The sequence below is a fragment of the Triticum urartu genome, chromosome 3A (assembly GCF_056163025.1).
Source record: "Triticum urartu cultivar PI428250 chromosome 3A, HENAU_Tu73, whole genome shotgun sequence".
Classification (NCBI taxonomy): Eukaryota; Viridiplantae; Streptophyta; class Magnoliopsida; order Poales; family Poaceae; genus Triticum; species Triticum urartu.
Genome location: NC_141875.1, coordinates 565,353,507 through 565,381,278, shown reverse-complemented (window position 1 = coordinate 565,381,278; position 27,772 = coordinate 565,353,507). Strand labels below are relative to the sequence as shown.

General features: G+C 45.7%; 1 pseudogene; it reads right to left on the bottom strand.

The window, feature by feature from the left end:
* Positions 1-256: 256 nt before the first annotated feature.
* Positions 257-26,216, bottom strand: LOC125546975 (aquaporin NIP3-3-like; annotated as a pseudogene).
* Positions 26,217-27,772: the final 1,556 nt, after the last annotated feature.

Here is a 27,772-nt window from a genome sequence, read left to right as displayed (position 1 = left end):
GACCCCACTTAACAGTACGGTGGTTCCTATGACTCAACACAAAATAAAAGGAACTACGAAAGATCTAAGTCTTCGAGCTCCATAGGCTTCATAACGTGTCTTCTTTTGTCATAGTCTTCAAAGTGAATATCTTCATATACCACCTTTGTCTTCAATGTCTTCATACATTTTTAGGGGTCATCTCTGGTAGTAAAACCGAATCGATGAGGGACTTCTACCTGTGTTTTCCTGTAATTCTCACTAACACATTAGTCCCTCAACCAGGTTTGTCGTCAATACTCCAAAACCAACTAGGGGTGGCACTAGATGCACTTACAGATCCAGCTCCAGCAATAGCACCCAGTGGTGTAGCCAGCAGATAGACCCAAATCTTGTTGTACGCACTGGGTTCATAGATGCACCTGTCGATGGCCTTCTCACAACAAAATTCAGCCAGCATAAGTAAAATCGTGATCAGCTTGAAGCCAAAACATAAAGAACCCAATATATATATACTTGTACCACTCACAGATTCCACTTATCCTATGACGAGAATGTTCATCACTACTGTCGCACCAACTGCCACCACAATCAGCTCTTTCACCTAAGCATTTTGGTAAGACGGTTGAGATCACCAGCTATCTAAGGAAGACACCAAAGAGAAAATACTTATAGGAGGAAAGGAAGAAGTACTGTATATATTACTGCATGAGGATCAGTGGCAACAACGGTTATGACGAAGAGAATGTTAAACATTGTATTGTGACGTGTGCGTGAGTATGGTTGTTGTAATATGGTTAGTGTCGTGGTTTTGTCACGGCGGATGTCTTTAGTGTCAGGACTTAGTCACGAGGCCAACGCATCTATGTGGTAGCTTGAGAGGGGTTGAGCGGGACGAGAGACGCAGGGTGGATCAACACGTAAGACAAGGATTTAGACAGCTTCGGGCCCCGGGAAACATCATCCGATAATAACCTTACATGCTGTTTGTGGCTAGGTCTCATTATGATTATGAGGGAGTCGCCGTAAACTGGCTCTGCTCTTTGTGTCTAGCCCTAAGATTGTTTCTTCTTGCTTGTAGCTTCTCCCTTGTCCCTCTTGGGGAGCCTTGCCCCTCCTTATATAAGTTGAATGGGCCGGCTTACATGTAGAGTCCTAATAGGATTAGGACTAGTCTCTTTTCTATTACAAGATAGATAGCAATCCAGGTCTTATTCAAACTGTTTAAGTCAGCCTGTTGGGCCACCTCCCATGATGGGCCGCGACCTATCTCCATGAGGATACCCGTGTCTCATATCCATGACAGTTAGGCTTAGAGATATGATCCCATAGTTTGTTAGATTACTTGGAGATCAATCCTAGCCTAACCAACCCTTGTAATCTCTTGGTCTTGAGCCCAATACTAACATGCACGCGTTCCTGCAGCTTTGCATACGCTTAAGCCTAGTTTTCTACATGGTATCAGAGCATAACCCTTCCATGCATCTAGATGTCCTCATCGTCCTCCTCCGCCATGGCCGGACCCTCCCTCACTTCCCTCGGCCATACCATCACGGAAATGCTGAACCGTGAGAATTTCCTTGTCTGGAGGGCGCAGGTACTACCACATGTTCGCACGGCGGGCATGATGGGGTTCCTGGACGGTTCCCAGAAGGAACCCGACGCCGAGATCCGCACGGAGAGGGACGTCATCGGCAAGAAGGAGGTCACCGTCGCCGCCAACCCAGAGCACGCCATCTGGGTTACCCAGGACCAGCAGGTGCTCTTGTTTTTGATCGCTTCCCTTTCTCGCGAAGTGCTCCTGCAGGTCAGCAACTGCACGACGGCCGCCGCCACCTTGAGCGCTCTTCTCCAGAGCTTCTCCTCACAATCCTGCGCCCACATCATCCAGCTTCGCGATCAGATCGGCCACACCAAGAAGGGCGACATGACGGTGGCTGCCTACTTCACCAAGATGAAGGGGCTCACTGACGAACTTGCAGCCGCCAGGAGGCCTCTGGATGAAGATGATGTTGTCTCTCACATCATCCAGGGGCTCATGCACGAGGCGGAGTACAGCGGGTTCGTCTCCGCCGTCTCTACACGCACCATCACCGACCAGCCCATCGGCCTAGGCGAGTTATTCTCGCTGCTGCTTGATGCTGAGTCACGCATCACCGCCCAGACCTCCGCCTACTCCGCCAACATTGCTACAAAAGGCGGAGGCCGTGGCAACTCCAACTAGGGAGGCTCTCGTGGCGGCAGCAACAGCGGCTCCCGTGGCTACAACAACAACAACAACACGGGCGCCTGCTTCTTCGACAACTACTCTGGTGGTGGCGGCTCTGGCAGAGCGCCTCGCCAGGGTGGTGATCGCGGTGACCACGGTGACCGCGAGAAGTGTCAAATCTGCAAGAACAAGGGGCATGGTGCGTGGCGCTGCAAGAAGCGCGACGACCGCAACTTCAACAACAATGTGCGTAACCCTGCTGGTGGTGGAGGTGGTGGTGGCGGCGGTGGGAACCGTTCTGCCAACACCGTCCACTCCTATGGAGTTGATACCAACTAGTATCTCGACTCCGGCGCAACCAACCACGTGACCGGTGAGCTGGAGAAGCTTGCTGTTCATGACCGTTACACCGGCTCGGAGCAAATCCACACCGCAAGTGGTCAAGGTATGGACATTGCACATGTCGGTCATTCAGTTCTATCTACTCCTCATGGCTCCTTAGATCTCAAGAACATACTTCACTGTCCGCATGCCGACAAAATTTTACTTTCTGCCTATCAACTCATCAAAGATAATCATGCTTTTCTTGAGATTTACCCTGAAACCTTTTTTGTTAAGGATCGGGCCACTCGGAGGACCATTCTTCAAAACGAGAGTAGGGGTGGCTTGTTTCCTATTTCTGGCCGACAAGATGCTCCTTCTCCACAAGTTCTAAGTGTGATCAAACCATCTACTTCACGGTGGCACAAGCGCTTAGGACATCCTGCATTACCGGTGGTTCAGAAAATTCTTCGAGATTTTAGTCTTCCTGTGTCAAATAAACAAGATCATTTGCTGGTTTGTGATGCTTGTCAGATGGCCAAGAGCCATCAACTTCCCTATCCTAAGTCTTTTAGTGTGTCAAAAGCTCCTTTAGAGCTTATTTTTTCGGATGTATGGGGTCCTGGACCCGTCTCTGTAGGCAGACACAAATATTATGTGAGCTTTATTGATGATTTTAGCAAGTTTAGTTGGATTTATTTGCTCAAAAATAAGTCTGACGTGTTTGAGAAATTTCATCTCTTTCAACAGCATGTTGAACGTCTCTTTGATCGCAAAATTCTTGCTATGCAAACGAATTGGGGGGGGGGTGAGTATCAAAAACTCAATTCCTTTTTTGAACGCATTGGCATCACTCATTACGTCTCATGTCCACATGCTCACCAGCAGAATGGATCTGCAGAATGGAAGCACCGGCATATTGTGGAAGTTGGTCTGTCCCTTCTTGCCCATGCCTTTATGCCCTTAAAATTTTGGGACGAGGCGTTTCTTACCACTGTGTATCTTATCAACCGTGTCCTAGTAGGGTTATCAAAAACCAAACGCCACTTGAACGTCTCTTTGGCAAGAAACCTGACTATACCTTTCTCCGCATCTTTGGGTGTGCCGTTTGGCCTAATCTGCGTCCTTTCAATAAGCACAAACTTGAATTTAGGTCAAAACAATGTGTCTTCTTGGGGTATAGCAGCCTACACAAGGGATACAAGTGCCTCGATGTAGCCTCTGGTCGTGTCTATATTTCTAGGGACGTTGTCTTTGATGAACATGTGTTTCCTTTCGCCACACTCCATCTCAATGCTGGTGCTCAACTACACAAAGAGCTCACTCTTTTACCAGTTCATCTTCTGCCATCACCTTGTTTTGATCAAGGGGGAGTAGTAGATGCTGCTGACCACATGTCTATGTCTAATAATACCTTTGATCAAAACCTTGATGCAAGTATGCAGGAAAACGGAGAAGATTTTGGACAGAATTCGTATGATTTTATGCATGCAGAAACGACAGAGGAGGCTGCAGAAAATCCAGACGTCAATCCCGGGGCGAATCGCTCGAGATCCGTGGCGCCAGATGCGTCAGTTGGCGCAGGCGCAGGAGAATCCCCGGCGGGATCCGCGCCATCTCCTGATTTGGCGGCAGACCAGTCTGGGTCACGCAGCGGGCCCGCGGTCCGTCGCGTCGCCCGACAGCCAGCCTCGACGGGGCCTGGTGGCCCACTCCCACGTGCGGGTGGTCGGCTCCCGGATGTGGACGAGCGGAGTCCACGTCATGTGGGCGGGAACGCGCCCGACAGGATGCTGCATGCCAACCCAGGCGCGCCAAGTGGCAGTTCTCGAGAGGCGATCCCGTCTCCCGATCTGGATCCGCTACAGGAGCTCTCTCTGGGATCTTCTGCGGATGATTCCGGTGCAGCCGTGCCATCTTCTTCAAATCGTCTTCTACAACAACTTGAACGACCAGCTCCGCCACCTCCTGTGCTCTCCAACACCAGGTCACAAAGTGGTATTGTTAAACCTAAAATATATAAAGATGGTTGTGTACGTTGGGGCTCGTTTTGTGCAACAGGTGAACCACAAATTTTTGGAGAAGCATTGGGTGAACCTCATTGGAGGGAGGCAATGGATGAAGAGTATGCTGCTTTAATGAAGAACAAAACTTGGCGTCTAGTTCCACCAGTCAGAGGCACAAATGTAATTGACTGCAAGTGGGTCTATAAGGTAAAGAGGAAATCTGATGGCACCATTGACAGATACAAGGCACGTCTAGTTGCTAAAGGATTTAAACAGAGGTATGAGATTGACTATGAGGATACATTTAGTCCAGTGGTAAAAGCTGCTACTATTAGATTGATTCTTTCAGTTGCAGTATCTAGAGGTTGGTGCATAAGACAACTAGATGTAAAGGACGCGTTCTTGCATGGTGTTCTGGAAGAGGAAGTGTTCATGAGGCAACCTCCTAGGTATGAGAATCCAAATGCACCACGTCATATTTGCAAACTTGATAAGGCACTGTATGGACTAAAACAAGCACCTAGAGCTTGGTACACTCGGCTCTCCTCTAAGTTACAATCACTTGGATTTACTCCCTCAAAGGGAGATACTGAAAGTGCCTTATATCGACTAGAGGGGGGTGAATAGGCGATTTTTACGAAATTCTTCACTGAGGAATTTGCCAGTGAGGAAATTCCTTAGCGAAGAACTACTAGCAGCGGAATAAGTACTCAAAAGTAAACACAACTGAATACAAGCATAGTCATCATGATGAAATGAAGACAGGCACAGATTACAGGAAGAGTAATCACAGGATAACACAGGATGAAGACAAACAGACTGAAGAAATTGAACTGAGAAAATTGAGAAAGTCTTCAGTCAAAGTCTTCAAACACAGATATGAACAAACAGACAACACAGTTATGAGGAAATAGAACCAATAAGCTCGGTGAAGACAATGATTTGGTAGACCAGTTCCAACTGCTGTCTCAGTTGTACGTCTGGTTGGAGCGGCTGAGTATTTAAACTCGAGGACACACACTCCCGGACACCCAGTCAAGGACACTTAGTCCAAGACACCCAGTCCTCACCGTATTCTCCTTGAACTAAGGTCACACAGACCTCGTCCAATCACTCGTGGTAAGTCTTCAGGCGACTTCCAAACCTTCACAAACTTGGTCACTCGACGATCCACAATTCCTCTTGGATGCTCTAGACCATGGCGCCTAACCGTCTGGAAGAAGCATAGTCTTCAAAGGTAACAAGCGTCGGATCCACTCATGATCAATCTCTTCAATGATGCTCAATCACCTGGGGTTTGTAGGTGTTTGGGTTTTGGGTTTTTGGTTTTTCCTCACTTGATGTTTTCGCTCAAAGTCCTCGGAGGATGGGTTGCTCTCAAATGACAAGTGTCAGTTTCTCTCGGAGAAGCCAGCCAGCTAGTGGTTGTAGGGGGCGGCTATTTATAGCCTAGGGAGCAGCCTGACATGATAAGACATAAATGCCCTTCAATGATATGATCGTTAGGTGGATAGATATTTTGGGGCAGCCGGCGCATAGCACAGCAACGGTCGGAATTTTGAGTAGCAAAATCCTCAGGGCTATCATGTTCCTCACTGTGTAGGCAATCCGCACTGGCGAATTCCTAACTCCTCAGTCAGGACAAATTCCTCAGAGACCAGAAGAACTTCGTCTCTGTCACTGAAGAAATTGACTGAACTGTATGAGATTTCCAATGGCTTCACTCGAAGGGATTGGTAGGTGTAGGATTTTGAGTTGAGCATCACATGGAAATTTTTCCTTAGTATTTCCTCGACCCCCTTTAACAGTACGGTGTTTCCTATGACTCAAGGAAGAGAAAAACAAAACTATGAACACGAAAGTCTTCAAGCTTCATATTTCTCGCATGAATATCAAGTCTTCACGGACACACCAATTTCTTCACTTTCAAAGTCTTCATGAAAGTCTTCAGAAATACCAAAAACTTCAGTCGAAGATATTCATTTTTAGGGGTCGACTTTTCCTGTAAATATCACACTCCTCATAGACTTATAGACCTGTGTGCACTCACACACGCATTAGTCCCTTAACCTATAAGTCTTCAATACACCAAAATCACTAAGGGGCACTAGATGCACTTACAATCTCCCCCTTTTTGGTGATTGATGACAATATAGGTTAAGTTTTCAACGGGGATAAACCTATGAAGTGTAAATATTGATATTGAGGAATTTGATTGCAAGATATAGAAGAACTCCCCCTGAAGATGTGCATAGTGAGGAATTTGCTTTTGAAGCAATGCACACTTGAAGAGTTGAATCATGGAGATCTCCCCCTATATCTTGTAATTCACACACACATTTAACATATACTATGAAGAATTTGAAATGCATGATGAAATATGGTGCCTGATGAAATTCAGCATGCGTGCAAGAGTTGAATCATGGTGATGAAGGAGCGCCAGCGTTGTTGGGGTCGTTGGTTGATGTAGGGCCTGCCGCAATGTCGTCCAAATCTTCATGTTCATCAGTGTCGCGCGATGAAGAATATGAGCTGGCCACCAGAGAAGGAACCTTGACCTTCTTGAATTTCTTCGGTGGAGGTGCAGACCAGTCAAAATCTTCATTAAGACCCATGTTCTTCAGATCTTCTTCACCATACAGATGTGACAGGATTGCCCAGGTGCGACCGAAGACTTGATGGAGGTAGTAGTGGTTTTTCTTCACTGCATTGTGTGTGGCAGTCATGTTGTGAAGAAGTGAACCAAACTGACGCTTAACCCATTTGTGATTTCGATCCACCTTCTGGTGAAGACTAAGTAGAAGTTCACGGTCTGTCATCACGCGCGGAGCAGTGGCTTGAGGAGTGGACTTGGGAGCATTGGCAGAGTCATGTGTGGCAGAGTCATCATTGGTGGAATAAGATGCTGCTTTGCGAAACTGACCATCCAATGGACGAATGCCTTCATCAATTACAGCTGGTGCCTTGCCCTTTCCATCAACTGAGGAATATGTCTGCTTGAGGACTTCAATTGGGGGCAAGTAGCTGAGATGATTCTGGAAATCAGCTTTGTAGTTGAGTGAAGACCTTGTTCTGAGGAATCTCATGATCCAAGGTGCATAAGGCTTCAGCTCAAACGGAGACAGTGCAACATTGGCCATAGTCCTCATGAAGAAATTGTGATAATTGACAGGAATGCCATGAACGATGTTGAATACTAGATTCTTCATGATGCCAACAATTTCCTCATCAGATGAGTCGTGACCTTTGATAGGACTGATTGTCCTCGTAAGAATACGATAGACAGTTCTGGGCACGTGCAATAATTCCTTCACGAGGAATTTGGTTCTTGGTGCTTGACCTGGCTTCAAAGGTTTCATCAGCACCTGCATGTAATGATGTATGAGCTCAGGTTCACTATAGATGCAGTGAGCTTCTTCAAGGGGAGGACTGAGTGGTAGAGCACGAAGCTATTCAGAGGCTGGTGCAGTGTAGTGAGTGTTTTCAGACATCCAGTCCAGCACCCATGAATTCACATCTTCAGCATCTCCGGTGATGTGCAGCGTTGCATAGAATTGAAGAATCAGTTCTTCATTCCAATCGCAGATGTCAGAGCAAAAGTTGAGCAGCCCAGCGTCGTGAAGAACACTGAGGACTGGTGCGAAGCACGACAGAGATTCCATATCCACGTGAGGAATATGCTCATGGTAGAAAATCTTCTCCTTGTTGAACAACACTGAGGAATAGAAATTGGCTTGACTAGCAGTCCCAAAACGCCTCTTCCTAATGCGAGCAGAGTCATATGGGTTGTAATCTTCGAAGAATACGTGCTCGCCGAAGAAATCATCAGCCTTGAACTTTTGCTTGCGTGAAAATGGATCCTTTGGCTTCGGCAGAGGAGTGTCAGTGAGTTGCATCACGACCCCAGGAATCTCAATCGCAGGTTCTTCAGGCTGAGGAATTTCTGGTTCCTCCTCAGTGGCAGTCTGCGTCGTTGGTTGTGCAGCAGCAGCAGTTTCTTCAGCGCTAGTGGCTGGATTTTCCTCATGGACAGATGCAGTGGGATGAGTTTCTTCAGAGCCCATGTGAACAGTTTGTGTGGGGGATAAAGGAATTTGCTGTAGAGGGGTGAACATTGGAGAGTTTGGATGCTGACTTTCCCAGAATTCATCACTGATTACGGGTGTGGAGCAGCCAATCTCCACATCTTCATCTTCCATTTCTTCAAAGCCAGCCTCTTCAGCTGTGAACTGGGGCATAGGCGAGGAGATGATAGGTGTTGAAGGGATCGTATCCACTTCAATTTCTTCATCCAACGGTTCAGACGAAGCAGCAGAAGGAGTTTCTTCATCAGATCCACTGAGGATCACATATTCTTCATCAAAAAGAACAAGGTCCTTTGATGGCCTGGTTGAGATGGGAACAACATCAATCGGATGTGCAAATGAACTTGTCATAGGCTTCATTTTCTTCGGAGTTGAAGAATCTGAAGCAGCTGATGCTTTCCTTTTCTTCACTACAGCATGCTCTGCAGCCTTGGTCTTCTTCACATCTGATGCAGATGGAAGGATTGGAGTTGGTGTTGGCGTAGGAGGACCAGAGGAGTCTGGTTGATTTTCTTCAGGCACAACTGATGCAGTTGCCCTGATTTCTTCAGTTTCTTCAGGCGCATCACTAGTGGATGCCCTGGCAATTTCTTCAGCGGCTGGAGTGCAGTCATCAGCCCTGGAACTCACATTTTCTTCAGCAGCCTGATTTTCATCAGCGGTGCTGGCATGTTCTTCAGTCGACTGAGCAGATGCTTCAGCCTGAGGAATTTCCTGTTGCGTTGGGGCAGCAACATTTGAAGTGAACTGTTGAGTTATCTTTACAAATCTAACTTTGGCTCCTTGCCAATCAGCATAGTAGGCTTTGAAGTCATCGCTGAGGGTTTTGATTTCAGATTGGATTTTTACAAGTTCATCAGTTGTCATAGTGACAACGTTGTTCTTCAGAAATTTCTCCTTCTTGTACTGCGCTTTCTTGATCTGCCTGGCCTTCTCAAATTTCCACTTTTCTTCTTGAATGAAGTGGGTCAGCATGTGACTTTGGCCAGGAGTCAGCTTGAAGTCAGGCAAGGGAGTGTTGGGGTCCTTGTGCCAATCCTCAATGTAGTCGAGGATCAGCTTGGGATCCAAAAGCAGTGGCACCTCTGATCCTTTGGCTCTAGCGGCCCTGACTTGCCTGTCTCTGATGATTTCTGCAAGTTCATCATCATCAGCTTCGTCTTCATCATACGGCACTTGGAAAGCGACTTGCTTCTTTTGAGGACTTGGGCGTGGACCTCGTCCAGCAGTGGCCTTTGCCTTCAGCAGTGAGGGGCCAGCTGAGGACTTTGGAGGAACAGGAGCAGCATGAGTAATTGGCCGTGAGGGCTTTGATGATTCTGGCCGTGAGGGCATTGCTGAGGAAGCACTTGGCTTGTGCGCAGGCTTCTTTGACATAGCCTTCTTTGGCTTGACAGCAAGGACCTCAGCAGAGGCAGCAGCGGCAGAGTCTTCATTAAATTTCCTCACTGCTTCTCTGGCTTGCTTAGCCAACTTGCCTTGGTGCTCAACCCATTCATCAGGATAGTCCTCACCTCGCTTGAGGCTGGTGGGATCAGCAATTTGGCCAGGTGCCAGTGGTGCTCTTGGGCATGGAGGATTGAGTGCGAATTTCTTCATGTACTTAGGAGTGACATATCTATACTCCCTCCATTCTCTTGCCCATCTCCTCTCTATCTTCTGAATGTGCACTTTGCACTCATTCTTGGTTTCCTCAGGAGGTGTGCAGTACCCAGCATATATGTCCCGAGGGATTTCAAACACTGTATTTACCTCAGGCCTCTTTCCTCCCTTCTGTGGCCTTTTACCATCAGCCATTTTCTTCAGTTGAGGAATTTGAACAATTGAATTCTCTGAAGAAGTATGCAACTTTTCTTCGAGGAACGCTGCAAATGAGTTAAGTTGATGAGAACCTAGTGATTCAGCAGCTCACATGTGTACCTGTGAACAGAGTATAGTTGCGAGGAATTTGGAGAGGTCATATGCGTTCTCAGAAGGTTTTTCAAAAAGAACAAGTTTGAGGAATTTGACCAGATGAGTCTTGAAGATTTTCACTAAGCGTTCTTTGTCTTAGGTTCCAGAGTTTTATAGATCGAAGATCCACACAATTGAGGAATCTTGAAGAAAAATGATGCTTAGAGAAACGAATCAAGAACAGATGACTTTGTGAGGTGTTCAATGTGTGAAGATATGAAGAAAAACACTTTTGAAGATTTTGTAGATAATCATTCGAATCAACGAGGGCAGTAAAAGTAACTTTTATTTACCCTGGACGAAGAACACGACGAACTGGAGTGAGGAGATGTGAAGTTCGTCTGTGCAGATCTTCCACGCCCTAACTTGGCGGAGGAAGACGGCTATGGCGGCGGCGGAGTGAAGATGTCCGCGGTCGGCGCGAGTACGTCGGCGACAAGGTCGAGGCAGTGAGGCTCTTCCTCATTGGCGGTGATGAAGTAGCGGCGGCGCTAGGGTTTGAGAAGCTCGAGCTGGAGAGAGAGGTTGAGCGGAGTAAAAGAAGTGAGGAAGGAAAGGAGGGGTATTTATAGCCACGGTGAAAAACTGCTCGCCCGAAGAAATTGGACGAACGTGCCCCAGACCCTTCTCATTCGCATGACATGTGTCACCCACGTAGTGAGAGGTGGAGATTGTGTTAGATCATGGGTGAGTGGATAAGTGTATCGTGGGATGCGGAACGGTTTGAGCGGCAAAGCCGAAAATTTAGATAAGATAGATTTTAAAGTTCCGTTCGCAATTTCTTCAGCTGGCAAGGACACAGTGAAGATTTTGAACGAGTTTCAAATAGAACACACATGAAGAATTTGTGAACAGATTGGATTGAGTATAGCATATAGGGGAAGGGTCCGATCACATTCACTTAGTAGAGAACCAACTTGAAGAAATAGCAATAAGTGAATGCTGTAGAGGACATAAACTCATATATATATATATAGCCAATGAAGAAAAACGACGGAACCAGTGAAGACTATGCAAAGTTGAAGAATATGAATAATTTGAGGAATTTCAACTTTTGGTGGTGGTGTGACCCACCGTATAAGAATGATGATTTCAGACACCGCGTACAATGATCGTAGGGTTCTGAGAATCAAATTCTTCGTTAATTTCTTCACACTAAGAGTGTTATTCTTCATTTGATTGAAGTAAAACGTTTCTTCATGTGTTGCACATCTAAGTCATCAATTTTGCATAAGTGTTAGGATGAGTGTCCTTTTCAAAGAACATTCGAAGATTCTAGGATATTTAGCTCACACCGCAACTTGCTAAATCTCTTCTCATCCAAGGGCTTTGTGAAGATATCGGCTAGCTGTTCTTCAGTCTTCACATGATCAATAGAAATGTCGCCCTTCAACACATGATCATGAAGAAAATGATGACGAATTTGAATGTGCTTTGTCTTCGAGTGCTGAACTGGGTTGTGAGCAATCTTGATGGCACTCTCATTGTCACAGAAGAGAGGCACATTCTTCATGTTGACGCCATAGTCCTTGAGAGTTTGCTTCATCCATAGCAATTGGGCACAGCAAGAACCAACGGCAATGTACTCAGCTTCAGAAGTAGATAGTGATACGCAGTTCTGTTTCTTTGAGGACCAACAGAACAAGGATCGTTCGAGGAAATGACATGTACCAGATGTTGACTTGTGATCCACACGATCACCAGCATAGTCAGAGTTAGAATATCCAACAAGATCAAAAGCCGAGCCCTTGGGGTACCATAATCCAAGTGTTGGTGTGTGAGCTAGATATCGAAGAATATGCTTCACAGCCTTATGGTGTGATTCCTTCGGTGTAGCTTGAAATCGGGCACACATGCAAACACTAAGCATTATATCTGGCCTAGATGCACATAAGTATAATAAGGAACCTATCATGGAGCGGTATACCTTATGATCGAAGTCAATACCATTTTCATCAGTGCATAGATGGCCATTTGTAGGCATAGGAATTTTGACGCCTTTGCAATCTTGCATGCCGAATTTCCACAGTGCATCCTTGAGGTATTTCTCCTGAGATATGAATATGCCATTGTGTTGTTGACGAATTTGAAGACCTAAGAAGAATTTCAACTCTCCCATACTAGACATTTGATATTATTCACTCATCATATAGGCAAATTCATCACTATAACGTTGGTCAGTACAGCCAAAGATAATATCATCAACATATACTTGGCACACAAACAATTCACCATCATAAGATTTAGTGAAAAAAGTAGGGTCGAGTGAACCGGGTTTGAAGCCTTTCTTCATGAAGAGTTCCTTCAAAGTATCATACCAAGCCCGTGGGGCCTGCTTGAGGCCATAGAGGGCCTTGTTGAGTCTCAAGACTTTGTCAGGATTCTTTGGATCTTCAAAACCTGGGGGTTGAGCAACATATACTTCTTCCTCAAGCTTACCATTGAGGAATGCACTTTTCACATCCATTTGATATAGAGTGATATCATGATGGTTAGCATAAGCAAGTAATATGCGAATAGCCTCAAGTCTAGCAACAGGTGCAAAAGTTTTATCGAAATCAATTCCTTCAACCTGTGTGTAGCCTTGAGCTACAAGCCGTGCCTTATTCCTCACCACAAGGCCATTTTCATCTTGCTTGTTGCGGTAGATCCACTTTGTGCCGATGATATTGTGCTTGCGAGGATCTGGACGTTTGACCAGTTCCCAGACATTGTTGAGCTCGAACTGATGTAATTCTTCTTGCATGGCCTGAATCCTCAGGCTCCAGAAATGCTTCATCTACCTTAGTGGGCTCTGTAATAGAGACAAAAGCATACTACCCACAAAAGTTAGACAAATGTGAAGCTTTTGAGCATGTGAGAGGACCTGGCGCTTTGATGTCATTGATGATCTTTTCAATTTGCACTTCTTTTGCAATGCGAGGATGAGCTGGTTGTTGTTGAAGAATTTGATCAGCGTTTTCTTCAGCACCATTTTCTTCAGCATTTTCTTCAGGTGCATTAGCTCGACGTTCTTCATGTTCTGGAATGAATTCTTCAGCAGATTCTTCAGTAGGAATGACATCCTCAGTAGCCTTGAACTTGATAGTTTCCTCAGGTGTTGGTTCATCTATCACAGTAGGTAGGTGCTCTCTTTGCGAGCCATTAGTTTCATCGAACCGCACATCTACAGTTTCAACAACTTTGTGAAGAACGTTGTTGAAGACTCTGTAGGTGTGCGAGTCCTTTCCGTAACCAAGCATAAAACCTTCATGTGCTTTCGGTGCAAATTTTGAGTTGTGATGAGGATCTCTAATCCAACATTTAGCACCGAAGACTTTGAAATAACTTACATTGGGTTTCTTATCAGTGAGGAGTTCATAGGCAGTCTTTTTGAAGAATTTGTGAAGATATACTCTGTTGATGATGTGGCACGCAGTATCAATTGCCTCAGTCCAGAAACGATGAGGCGTTTTGTATTCATCAAGCATAGTGTGAGCCATCTCAGCAAGAGTCCTGTTCTTGCGCTCCACGACGCCATTCTGCTGAGGAGTGTAAGTAGCAGATAACTCATGAGTGATACCAAGTTCATCAAGATAGTCATCGAGACCAGAATTCTTGAACTCAGTGCCATTGTCACTTCTGATGTGCTTGATCTTCACACCAAAGTTGGTTGAAGCCCTCGAGGAGAATCGTTTGAAGACTTCCTGCACTTCATGTTTGTAAGTAACAAGGTGTACCCATGTGTAGCGAGAATAATCATCAACAATAACGAAGCCATATTGAGATGCTTCATTTGAGATAGCAGAATAATGATAAGGACCAAAGAGATCCATGTGAAGCAATTCAAATGGGCGAGTGGTGGTCATGATAGTCTTCGCTGGATGCTTGGCCTTGGTCATCTTCCCAGCTTCACAGGCTCCGCATAGGTGATCCTTGAGGAATTTGAAATTCTCGATGCCAATGACATGCTTCTTCTTCGCAAGCATGTGCAAATTCCTCATGCCTGCATGACCAAGTCGTCGATGCCAGAGCCAGCCTTCTGAAGCTTTTGCAAGTAAGCACACGGCTGGTTGTGGTCCTGTAGAGAAATCAACAATATACAGGTCTCCTCTCCTAAAGCCTTCGAAGACTTTGGAATTGTCAGCTTCCATAACCACAACACAACGGTACTTGCCGAAGACAACAACCATATCAAGATCACAAAGCATTGAGACAGACATAAGGTTGTATCCTAAGGACTCAACAAGCATGACTTTGTCCATGTGTCGATCCTTTGTAATCGCAACCTTACCTAGACCCAATACCTGACTTTTGCCTTTGTCAGCAAAGATGATATGCTTCAAATACGACGGAGATAATGGAGCATCCATCAATAGATTCTTGTCACCAGTCATGTGGTTTGTACATCCACTATCGAGGACCCACTCAGTGGCTTTGGGTTGATCATCCTGCAGATGAATTAGTGCAGTTTACAAACTCATATACTTCATTAATGAAGAATATGACATCAATTCATGAGATCAATTTCATCAAGTAAAAGAACTGATAAAGCAATATGAGGACGTGAGAAATGAAAGTTCATTTCTTCATGATTAGCCTGCGTCCTGTCAGGCATGCTCAGGTCTCCAGCAAATTCTTCAGACGATTATGTGCGTCTGGAGACCTGACCCTGCAGAAGAGATTAGTTCTTTTTCTTCACCACCCACATCTGAAGGGGTGGCAAAGAGTTCATCATTCTGCGAGCTCCATACGAAAAGGATGGCATAGAAGCCAGTCCATTTTGTTTCACATAAGAGGGGTTAGAGTAAGCATAAGAGTAAGCAGAGAAATTCTTCGAGGACTTATGGACATAATGATTTGAAGAATAATGCACATATCCATAATCCTTAGATCTTCCCTGCGAAACAGACGGATTAGCATGATGATGTTCATGTGAGGACTTTGATCCATATGAGGAATTTGGTCCATATGAAGAATTTGATCTGGGGTTCCTGTTCTTCACAGGTGGTGTCATGATGAAATTTACCTGAAGATTTTCAAGACATCTTTTGGGAACCCATATTTTTTTGCATAGGGGAGCCGTTCCTGCAGTTAGTGCCAACATATCTAGCAAATACTTCAACATTCTGATTTTTGAATAGCTTATAGTTGGAGTCAATTGACTCATCATCAGAATGAGGAGATTCACATGCAAATCCAGATAAGTTAGATGGATCAACTGGAGGTCCCTTTGCAGCAACCCATGTAGTTTTGGGGTACTGCTCAGGCTTCCAATATGTACCATCAGCATTGAGTTTCCTCTCAAAGGCGATACCCTCTTTCCTAGGGTTCCTGTTGAGGATCTGCTTTTTAAGCACATCACAAAGAGCCTGATGCCCTTTGAGGCTTTTGTACATTCCTGTTGTGTACAATTCCTTCAGCCCTGCATTGTCAGTGATACTAGCAATGTCCTCAGATGAGGAATTAGTGATAGCAGAGGCATGTGAAGAATTTGAAACATTAGCAGCATTTGAACATTCAGGTGAAGAATTAGCAGATTCACGTTCAATGCACTTCAAGCATGGTGGAACAAATTCTTCCTGAGAAGCGCTGATTTGTTGAGCAAGTAATGAATCGCGCTCCTTCTGAAGATCTTCATAACTCACTCTTAGCTTCTCAAGGTCTTTCTTTCTTTGAAGAAATTCATAAGAAAGCTTCTCATGATCCGATAAGAGAGTGTTATGATGACTTTGAAGTTTGTCAAGCTTGGACTGAAGTCTCTGAAGATTTTCAGTCAAAATTTCAGTGCGATCCATTTCTTCACCCAACATATCATCACTTTTATTTAGCATGTTTTGAACCTTTTCTAAAGCCCTTTGTTGTTTTATAGCAATCTTAGCAAGTTTAGAATAGCTGGGTTTAAGGTTTTCATCAGATTCATTATTACTTGATTCAGAGGAGGTATATTTGAGTACCTTGGCACCCTTTGCCATGAAGCAATAGGTGGGAGCGTAGTCATCATCGCCTTCATCAGCCTTGTCGGTGAGGTCATTTTCTTCAGTGTTGAAGATAGACTTGCTGACGAATGCAGTAGCGAGAGCAAGGCTCGCCACTCCGGATTCGGACTCCTCGGATGACTCCTCTTCCTCATTTTCTTTAGATTCAGCCTCAGAGTCCATTTCCTTGCCAATGAATGCCCTGGCCTTCTTGGAGATGCTCTTCTTGTGATATGAAGGCTTGGAGGATTTTGTTGATGAGGATTTTGTGGATTTCTTCTTTTTCTTCGCATCATCAGAACTGTAATCCTTGTATTTCTTCTTCTTTGATTCCTTTTCCCACTGAGGACAATCTTGAATGAAATGTCCAGGTTTCTTGCATTTGTGACAGAGCCTCTTCTTGTAGTCACTGGATGAGGAATCATTGCTCCTTCAGGATCTTCCAAGGCGACCACGTCTTGAAAACTTTTGGAACTTCTTCACTAGCAGAGCCAGATCATGGCTCAGTTCTTCAGGATCACCAAGGCTGCTACTAGAGTCTTCATCTTCGGACTCAGATACTGCCTTGGCCTTCAGTGCACGTGTTCTGCCATAGCTTGAACCATAGAGATCTCTCTTTTCAGCAAGTTGGAACTCATGAGTATTTAGCCTCTCGAGAATATCAGCGGGATCAAGTGACTTGTAATCATCACGTTCTTGTATCATCAATGCCAGAGTGTCAAATGAGGAATCAAGCGATCTCAGCAATTTCTTCACCACCTCATGGTCAGTGATGTCAGTGGCACCAAGTGCTTGAAGCTCATTTGAGATGTCAGTGAGGCGATCGAAGGTCTGTTGAACATTTTCATTGTCGAGTCTTTTTAAGCGGTTGAAGAGATTGCGAAGAACATCAACTCAAGAGTCACGCTGAGTTGAGACTCCTTCATTCACTTTGGACAACCTGTCCCAGATAAGCTTCGCTGTTTCCAAAGCACTCACTCTGCCATACTGTCCTTTGCTCAGATGGCCACATATGATATTCTTCGCTTGAGAGTCGAGTTGCTTGAATCTCTTCACATCGGCAGCATTCAGAGAAGGTGTGACTGAGGGAACACCATTTTCCACAACATACCAGAGATCGTTATCAATTTCTTCAAGATGCATTCACATCTTATTCTTCCAGTAGGGGTAGTCCGTCCCATCGAAGGTAGGACACCCAGCAGATACCTTGATCATACCTGCAGTCGACATAACTAAAACTCCAGGTGGTTAAACCAAAATCACACAGAACAAGGGAGTACCTTGCTCTGATACCAATTGAAAGTGCGTTATATCGACGAGAGGGGGGTGAATAGGCGATTTTTATGAAATTCTTCACTAAGGAATTTGCCGGTGAGGAAATTCCTTAGCGAAGAACTACTAGCAGCGGAATAAGTACTCAAAAGTAAACACAACAGAATACAAGCACAGTCATCATGATGAAATGAAGACAGACACAGAGTACAGGAAGCGTAATCACAGGATAACACAGGATGAAGACAAACAGACTGAAGAAATTGAACTGAGGAAATTGAGAAAGTCTTCAATCAAAGTCTTTAAACACAGATATGAACAAACATACAACACAGTTATGAGGAAATGAAAGAGTTGAGGAAATAGAACCAATAATCTCGGTGAAGACAATGATTTGGTAGACCAGTTCCAACTTCTGTCTCGGTTGTACGTCTGGTTGGAGCGGCTGAGTATTTAAACTCGAGGACACACAGTCCCAGACACCCAGTCAAGGACCCTTAGTCCAAGACACCCAGTCCTCACCGTATTCTCCTTGAACTAAGGTCACACAGACCTCGTCCAATCACTCGTGGTAAGTCTTCAGGCGACTTCCAAACCTTCACAAACTTGGTCACTCGACGATCCACAATTCCTCTTGGATGCTCTAGACCATGACGCCTAACCGTTTGGAAGAAGCACATTCTTCAAAGGTAACAAGCGTTGGATCCACTCAAGATCAATCTCTTCAGTGATGCTCAATCACGTGGGGTTTGTAGGTGTTTGGGTTTTGGGTTTTTGGTTTTTCCTCACTTGATGATTTTCGCTCAAAGTCCTCGGAGGATGGGTTGCTCTCAAATGACAAGTGTCAGTTTCTCTTGGAGCAGCCAACCAGCTAGTGGTTGTAGGGGGCGGCTATTTATAGCCTAGGGAGCAGCCCGACATGATAAGACATAAATGCCCTTCAATGATATGACCGTTAGGTGGATATATATTTTGAGGCAGCTGGCACATAGCACAGCAACGGTCGGAATTTTGAGTAGCAAAATCCTCAGGGCTATCATGTTCCTCACTGTGTAGGCAATCCGCACTGGCGAATTCCTAACTCCTCAGTCAGGACAAATTCCTCAGAGACCAGAAGAACTTCGTCTCTGTCACTGAAGAAATTGACTGAACTGTATGAGATTTCCAATGGCTTCACTCGAAGGGATTGGTAGGTGTAGGATTTTGAGTTGAGCATCACATGGAAATTTTTCCTTAGTATTTCCTCGACCCCCTTTAACAGTACGGTGTTTCCTATGACTCAAGGAAGAGAAAAACAAAACTATGAACACGAAAGTCTTCAAGCTTCATATTTCTCGCATGAATATCAAGTCTTCACGGACACACCAATTTCTTCACTTTCAAAGTCTTCATGAAAGTCTTCAGAAATACCAAAAACTTCAGTCGAAGATATTCATTTTTAGGGGTCGACTTTTCCTGTAAATATCACACTCCTCATAGACTTATAGACCTGTGTGCACTCACACACGCATTAGTCCCTTAACCTATAAGTCTTCAATACACCAAAATCACTAAGGGGCACTAGATGCACTTACAGATACCTCATTGTTTTTCTATCACCGACGTGGGATAACCATTTTTATGCTTATTTATGTTGATGATATAGTTGTCACTAGTTCATCGTCTAAAGCAGTTGAAGCTCTTCGTATGGATTTGAGCAAGGAGTTTGCACTTTAAGATCTTGGTAGTCTTCACTTCTTCCTTGGAATTTAGGTAAAGAATGCAAAATATGGAATTGTGTTGTCACAAGGAAAATATGTGCAGGAAATACTTCAGAGAATGGGCATGAAAGGATGTAAGCTGTCATCTACACCTTGTCTACCTCTGAGAAAATGTCTCTTCATGATGGAGAGATCCTTGGAGCAGAGGACTCCACCAGGTACAGAAGTATTGTAGGAGCATTACAGTATTTGACATTAACTAGACCAGATATCTCATATTAAGTAAATAAAGTATGTCAGTTCTTACATGCTCCTACTAGTGCACATTGGACTGCAGTAAAGAGGATACTTAGATATCTTCAAGGGACTCAGAGTCATGGACTGGAAATTGGAAAGTCAGACTCGATGCTTGTAAGTGCTTTTTCAGATGCAGATTGGGCAGGTTGTCCTGATGATAGAAGATCAACAGGAGGCTTTGCAGTGTTTCTTGGCAGTAATTTGGTTTCTTGGAGTGCTCGCAAGCAGCCAACTGTATCCAGGTCAAGTACAGAAGCTGAGTACAAGGCCTTAGATAATGCCACTGCAGAGATTATCTGGGTTCAGAATTTGTTAACAGAGTTGGGTGTTTCTCATCCAAGAGCAGCATCACTTTGGTGTGACAATCTTGGTGCAACCTATTTGTCTGCTAATCCTATCTTCCATGCCAGGACGAAGCATATTGAAATTGACTACCACTTTGTTCGAGAAAGAGTGGCTGATAAACTGCTGAATATCAGATTCATACCTACGGGTGATCATGTGGCGGATGGGTTTACTAAACCACTCACCTTGCAGAAATTAGAACCTTTTAGGCACAATCTCAACTTAGAAAGTTGTGATTGAGGGGGAGTGTTAAACATTGTATTGTGACATGTGCGTGAGTATAGTTGTTGTAATATGGTTAGGCTTAGAGATATGATCCCATAGTTTGTTAGATTACTTGGAGATCAATCCTAGCCTAACCAACCCTTGTAATCTCTTGGCCTTGAGCCCTATATTAACATGCACACGTCCTGCAGCTTTGCATACGCTTAAGCCTAGTTTTCTACAGATAAGGACGAAGGTGATGATGAACTCAACGGCGAAGGCCTCGACGGCGCCGACGCTCGGGACGGTGGCAATGCCGGGGTTCACGGGGTGGTAGATGGCGTTGCCCACTGTTAGAATTAGAGATAGATTGTAATCTCAACTATTTATCTTCTCTCTCTCCCGTAACAACCTTTATCTCTACCTCTATGTACCGAACCTGAATTCTAGCGATCGGGTAAACTTGTAAGCCACGGCAAGGGTGCCTCTTGCCCTCGATCAATATAAACTCACGCGGCTCTCTACGGAGAGTAGGAATTCTTCCATCTGACATGGTATACAGAGCCATCCTCTTCCCATCTATCTAGCCAAAGCTCCACAATCACCAAAAAAATCAGATCGACATGTTCTCCTCGGCTCCCGTTGCCCTCAACCTAGGTGCACCACCCATCGAGAAGCTTACCAAGGGGAATTTTCTCCTATGGAAGGCTCAAGTGATGCCGGCCCTGCAAGGAGCGCAGTTCACCGACCTCCTTAATGGAACCGACGCAGCGCCCGCGAAGATGGAGCAGCAGCAGCAGTCGGACAAGATAATGGTCGCGGTGCCCAATCCCCTCTATGCGCCATGGCTGTCCAAAGATCAGCAAGTTCTCAGCTCTCTCCTGAACTCTCTGTCAAAGGAAATCCTCGCCCAAGTTGTGAGTAAAGAAAATACCTTTGCTTTATGGACTGCCATTACCAGTATGTTTGCTTCGTAGTCTCAATCTCGAATCACGAATTTGAGAATTGCCATCACCACCACCAAGAAGGGCTCCATGTCAAGCACCTCCTACATCACCCGGATGAAAAATCCGGGGATGAACTTGCTGCAGCAGGCCGGCCTGTCTGTGATCCAGAGATGGTGGACTACGTCCTTGCTGGTCTTGATCGGGACTATGATCCGGTCGTGGCGGCGATCGGCGCCGTCAAATCATCCATCGCCGTCGATGAACTCTTCGCCCAGATCGCTGCCTTCGATCAACGGGTGGAGATGCTAGGCGACGGTCCAGAAGCTGGCTTCAACACCTCCGCGAACCTGGTGTACAGGGGGCTCGATCACCCTCGTGGTAGAGGGCGCGGGCGCGGCAACAGAGGTCGCGGCCGAGGGAGGCGCTCGCCCTCCTCCTCTTCTTCAAGCGGCGGCAACAGGAGAGGCGGTCGTCCCCAACAATAGCAGTAGCAACGACCACAGCACTGGGATTATCCTGAGTGCCAAATCTGCCTCAAGCATCATCGCGGGGGCGCCCGCGAGTGTTGGGATCGCTATGAAGACGATGAGTATGAAGAAAAAGAGGCAAATGTCATCACCAACTCCTACGACATCGACACAAATTGGTATGCGGACTCCGGTGCCACTAATCATATTACAGGGGAACTCGACAAGCTGACAGTCAGAGACAAGTACCGTGGGCATGACCAAGTGCACACTGCAAGTGGATCTGGTATGGAAATTACTCACATTAGTAGTTCAATTGTTAAAACTCCCATGAAAAACTTGCATCTTAAAAGAGTTCTATATGTGCCCACAACATCAAAGAGCCTCCTTTCTGTTCATAGATTTACCCTTGATAATCATGTTCTCATTGAATTCCATCCATATTTCTTTTGGTAAAGGACTTGGACACGAGGAGAATCCTTCTTAGGGGCAAATGCGTGGGAGGTTTCTACCCGCTCATATCTTCATCAACATCGTCAAATAAACAACCCCTCATTGCTGTCAAGCCTTCATCATCAAAGTGGCATACTAGACTAGGTCATCCTTCGTCAGTTATTGTTAAATTTGTTCTTAGCAAGAATAATCTTCCGTACTCTCATGAGTCCAATATTGAGTCTGTTTGTGATCCATGTCAACAAGCTAAAAGTCATCAGCTGCCATATCCCATATCTACCAGTATTTCAACTGCTCCATTACAGCTTGTATTTTCAGATGTGTGGGGGCCAGCCCCCACCTCCGTTGGTAGATACTCATATTATGTTAGTTTCATTGATGACTATAGCAAGTTTACATGGATCTACCTCCTCAAGAAACGATCTGAAGTTTTTCAGGTTTTTAAGAACTCCCAAAATCTTTTTGAGCGCCAATTAAACACTAAAATCATTGCCATGCAAACCGACTGGGGAGGTGAATACAGAAAACTAAATTCCTTCTTTCAAGAACTTAGCGTCTCACATCATGTTGCATGTCCTCATGCACATCAACAGAATGGCTCTGCTGAAAGGAAGCATCGCCATGTTGTTGAAGTAGGGCTAGCTCCACTAGCAAATTCATCTATGCCACTAAAATTCTGGGATGAAGCCTTCTTAACTGCCACATATCTCATCAACTTGCTGCCCAGCAAGGTCATAAATTTTGAAACTCCCATCACACGTATCTTTGGCGTCTCTCCTGACTATAAGTCGCTACGTCTATTTGGCTGTGCTTGTTGGCCCAATCTTTGACCATATAATACACGCAAGCTTGCTTTTCGCTCAAAGAAGTGCGTGTTTCTTGGGTATAGTCCCATTCACAAAGGACTCAAATGCCTAGACGTGTCTACTGGCAGGGTCTATATCTCTCGTGATGTAGTATTTGATGAGTCAATTTTTCCATTCGAATCCCTTCATCCTAATGACGGAGCACTTCTCAAACAAGCAATCCTTCTTCTTCCACCACATCTCCAAAACACTGATCATGGGGGCGACAATTGTACTAATCCAACTGATGATCCTACTAGTGGAACTGTGTCTCCATGTGTGCAGGACCATGCGGCAGAAAACGGTGCAGAAATTGGTGGAGAAAATGATCAAATTTTTGCAGAAAATGAGCCTATGTTGCATGCAGCAGAAGAGGTAGAAGCCGGTGCAGAGCACGAGGCGGATCTGGAGTCACATGGAACTCCTGTTCGCCTGACTGCCTTGGATCGGGCGCCAAGCCGCGCGCCTGGTCTCCTCCAGCCGCGCCAATCAGCTAGCGCCCCGTCATCATGTGCGGACGAACCGCGGTCCACACCGCGTCCCACGCGCGGGCAAGCGACAACGACAGATTCGATGGGGTCCGCGTCAAGGTCGCTGTCTCGCGCGCATGCACCAGAAATCAGCGAAGCGGCAGGACATTTGGTGGGGTCAGCGTCAGGATCCCCGCCACTTTTGCATGCGCCAGCAATCAGTGGCGGACCTTCGGCGGCAATAAACTCTGATAAGTCAGACACACCTCAGGCCACGGGATCTGCTGTGGAAAGCAAATTTGGGCACTCTTCGGGATCTTCTGTGCCGGAGTCTTCTGCGCCATCTCCTGTAGCACAACTAGCACGTACACGTCAAAGCCAGCCCCAACAAGTTACAACTTCACGTGTCATGACTCGGTCGCAAAAAGGTATAAGAAACCCCAAAGTCCGAACTGATGGTGCTATTCCATATGGTATGCTGTGTATCGCAGGAGAACCAACAAAATTGGAAGATGCACTTGGAGATCCCAAATGGAAAAATGCAATGGATGATGAATATTCGGCACTCATGAGGAACAAGACTTGGCATCTTGTACCAGAGAAAAAAGGTAAAAAATATTATTGACTGTAAGTGGGTTTACAAAATCAAAAGAAAGGCAGATGGCTCCATTGTCAGGTATAAAGCTTGTTTGGTTGCAAAGGGGTTCAAACAACGCTATGGTTTGGATTATGAGGGTACTTTTAGTCCTGTTGTCAAAGCTGCAACTATTAGACTTGTGCTAGCTATTTCTGTGTCCATAGGATGGAGCTTGAGACAGCTAGACGTTCAGAACACGTTTTTGCATGGTGTTCTAGAAGAGGAGGTTTACATAAGACAACCACCTGGGTATGTAGACAAGAAAGCACCTCATCATGTGTGCAAGCTTGACAAGGCGCTTTATGGCCTGAAGCAAGCACCAAGGGCATGGTACTCAAGGTTAAGCTCTCAGTTAAGGCGTTTAGGCTTTGTTGCATCTAAGGCAGATACTTCATTGTTCATTTACAACAAGGCAAACACAACTATTTTTGTACTAGTATATGTTGATGATATTATAGTTGCAAGTTCATCGCAAAGTGCTACTAATGCCCTTCTACATGATTTGAGCTTAGAGTTTGCTTTGAAGGATCTTGGTGGTCTACACTTCTTCTTGGGCATTGAAGTAAAGAAGATTCAAGATGGCATAGCACCGAACCAGGAAAAATATGCCACTGAACTTCTAGCTCGTATGGGGATGAAAGATTGTAAGCCTTCACCTACACCATTATCCTCTTCAGAAAAACTCTCAGCTTTTGAAGGTGATCCGCTCAAGGAGGAAGAAATCACAAGGTATAGAAGTGCAGTAGGAGCCTTACAGTATTTGACATTGACAAGACCAGATATTTCCTTTGCTGTTAACAAGGTTTGTCAGTATCTTCATGCACGCACTATTATACATTGGACAGTTGTTAAAAGAATTGTACGGTATATAAAACATACTGTGAGTTTAGGCCTTCAAGTTAAACGCTCCAGCTCCACTCTTGTTAGTGCTTTCTCGGATGCTGACTGGGCATGATGAAGTGATGACAGGAAGTCAACTGGAGGCTTTGTAGTATTTTTTTGTTCTAATATTATCTCTTGGAGTGCTAGGAAACAAGCCACAGTATCCAGGTCAAGTACTGAAGCTGAATACAAGTCACTAGAATGCTACTGCTGAAATCATTTGGGTTGAATCGTTGCTCAATGAGTTGGGAATTAAACATCGTCGTGTGTCATGTTTGTGGTGTGATAATCTAGGAGCCACATATCTTTCTGCAAACCCAGTATTTCATGGAAGAACCAAGCATATAGAGATTGACTTTCATTTTGTAAGAGAAAGGGTTGCAGAGAAGAAGTTGGACATATGATTCGTTCCCTCCAGAGATCAAGTTGCAGATGGATTCACCAAAGCTTTACCAGTCAAGCCATTCGAGGAATTCAAGAAGAATCTCAATGTAGGATAGTTGAGATTAAGGGAGGGTGTTAGAATTAGAGATAGATTGTAATCTCAACTATTTATCTTCTCTCTCTCTCCCGTAACAACCTTTATCTCTATCTTTATGTACCGAACCTGAATTCTAGCGATCAGGTAAACTTGTAAGCCACGGCAAGGGCGCCTCTTGCCCTCGATCAATATAAACTCACGCGGCTCTCTACGGAGAGTAGGAATGCTTCCATCTGACACCCACGAACGAGGCGGCGGTGGAGCCCAGCACCTGCGCGGCGACGTAGGGGACGAGGTGGGCCGGCGGGAGATGGCCGAAGGCCGCCATGGCGATGCTCGCCGTGGGGTTCAGGTGGCACCCGGAGACGTGGATGGTGGAGAAGACGAGCACCGTGACCGCCAGGCCGACGGACACGGCGACGCCCATGAGGCCCTCCACGCCGTCGTGCTGCTCGTCCATGATGATGGCCGACACTTGGGTGAACATCAGGATGAACGTCCCGAGGAACTCCACCGTCGCCTGATCGAACCATTAGTTCTTGGTTGGCCGAAGCCCGAAGGAATGTAGCCAGAAGAAGGTTCAGTTTCATACCTTCTTCAGGAGTGGCACTACTACCATGTTTGGGAACTTAGGACGCTGCTGGCGACCTGCATGGGAGGGCGGTGGATCGTCGTTGCCGTCGTCGACGTTTGTGATCGGCTCCATCGGCACAATCATCGACCCCATTGCAAGCACTAGTAGTTTGGCTTTAGGTTGGATATAACATTATGTCGTCTTGTTGCTCTGGATCAACGCGCTTTTTTAGTTGTGGCCTGTGGTCAATGTTAGTTGTATAGATTACAACCCCCGCTCGCCCACGTCCTGCATGCGCCTGCATGCTCCTGTACATGATCTCCACGATCGACTACGCGATCTCGCTAGCGCTCGGCACTCCCTCTGTGCTGGCCCTATATAAGCAGAGATCAATCACAGCACCACCTAAGGTGGATTGCTCATTCTTTGTCTCGTCCACATGGTATCAGACACTGGACCCTTCTCCAGCCTATAGACCTCTTCCGCTGCCCATTCCAACTGCTTAGCCGAGCCATGTCAATGCCACCACCTCCTCCCCCACGTCCTGGCAGTGGCACTGGCGGCGCACCCTGCACGCCGGCCACGCCGATGACCCAGCCTTCCAACCCAGCTCTCCTGACCCCCTCCGTCTTCAACCACGGAGCACTCTTCGTCTCCGATGCCGGTGCCTCCACTTCCACAGCGCCGCCGCCAGCCTCTCCGTTGGCGGGCATCTTCACTAACCAGCACGTCCCCATCATGCTATCGCTGAACCCTCCCAATTTCTCCCACTGGCGTACCTTGTTTGAGGTGATGTTCCAGAAGCAGGCGGTAGGCGACCACCTCACCGGACCGCCGTGGTCCCAAGACCCGTACTGGCTCCAGGATGATGCCTGCTACCTCTTTTAGCACTGCGTTGGTTTTCACCGAAGAGGAAGGGATGATGCAGCAAAGTAGCGTAAGTATTTCCCTCAGTTTTTGAGAACCAAGGTATCAATCCAGTAGGAGGCTACGCGCAAGTCCCTCGTACCTGCACAAAACAAATAAATCCTCGCAACCAACGCAAATAGGGGTTGTCAATCCCTATAGGGCCACTTACGAGAGTGAGATCTGATAGATATGATAAGATAATATTTTTGGTATTTTTATGATAAAGATGCAAAGTAAAAAATAAACGCAAAGTAAATAGCAAAGTAAATAACTAAGTAGCAGGAGATTAATATGATAAAGATAGACCCGGGGCCATAGGTTTCACTAGTGGCTTCTCTCGAGAGCATAAGTATTCTACGGTGGGTGAACAAATTACTGTTGAGTGTGACGCCCTCGATTCAACCGTACACTAATCATACACGCAAATGTGTATGATCAAGATCAAGGACTCACGGGAAGATATCACAACACAACTCTAGACACAAATTAAAATAATACAAACTTTATATTACAAGCCAGGGGCCTCGAGGGCTCGAATACATAAGCTCGAATACACAAGAGTCAGCGGAAGCAACAATATCTGAGTATGGACATAAGTTAGACAAGTTTTCCTTAAGAAGGCTAGCACAAAAGCAACAACGATCGAAAAGGCAAGGCCTCCTTCCTGGGAGCTTCCTAACTACTCCTTGTCATCTGCGGTCTTCACGTAGTAGTAGGCATCCTCCAGGTAGTAGTAGTCATCAGTGGCATCGTCTGGCTACCGGGATCCGTTATCTGGT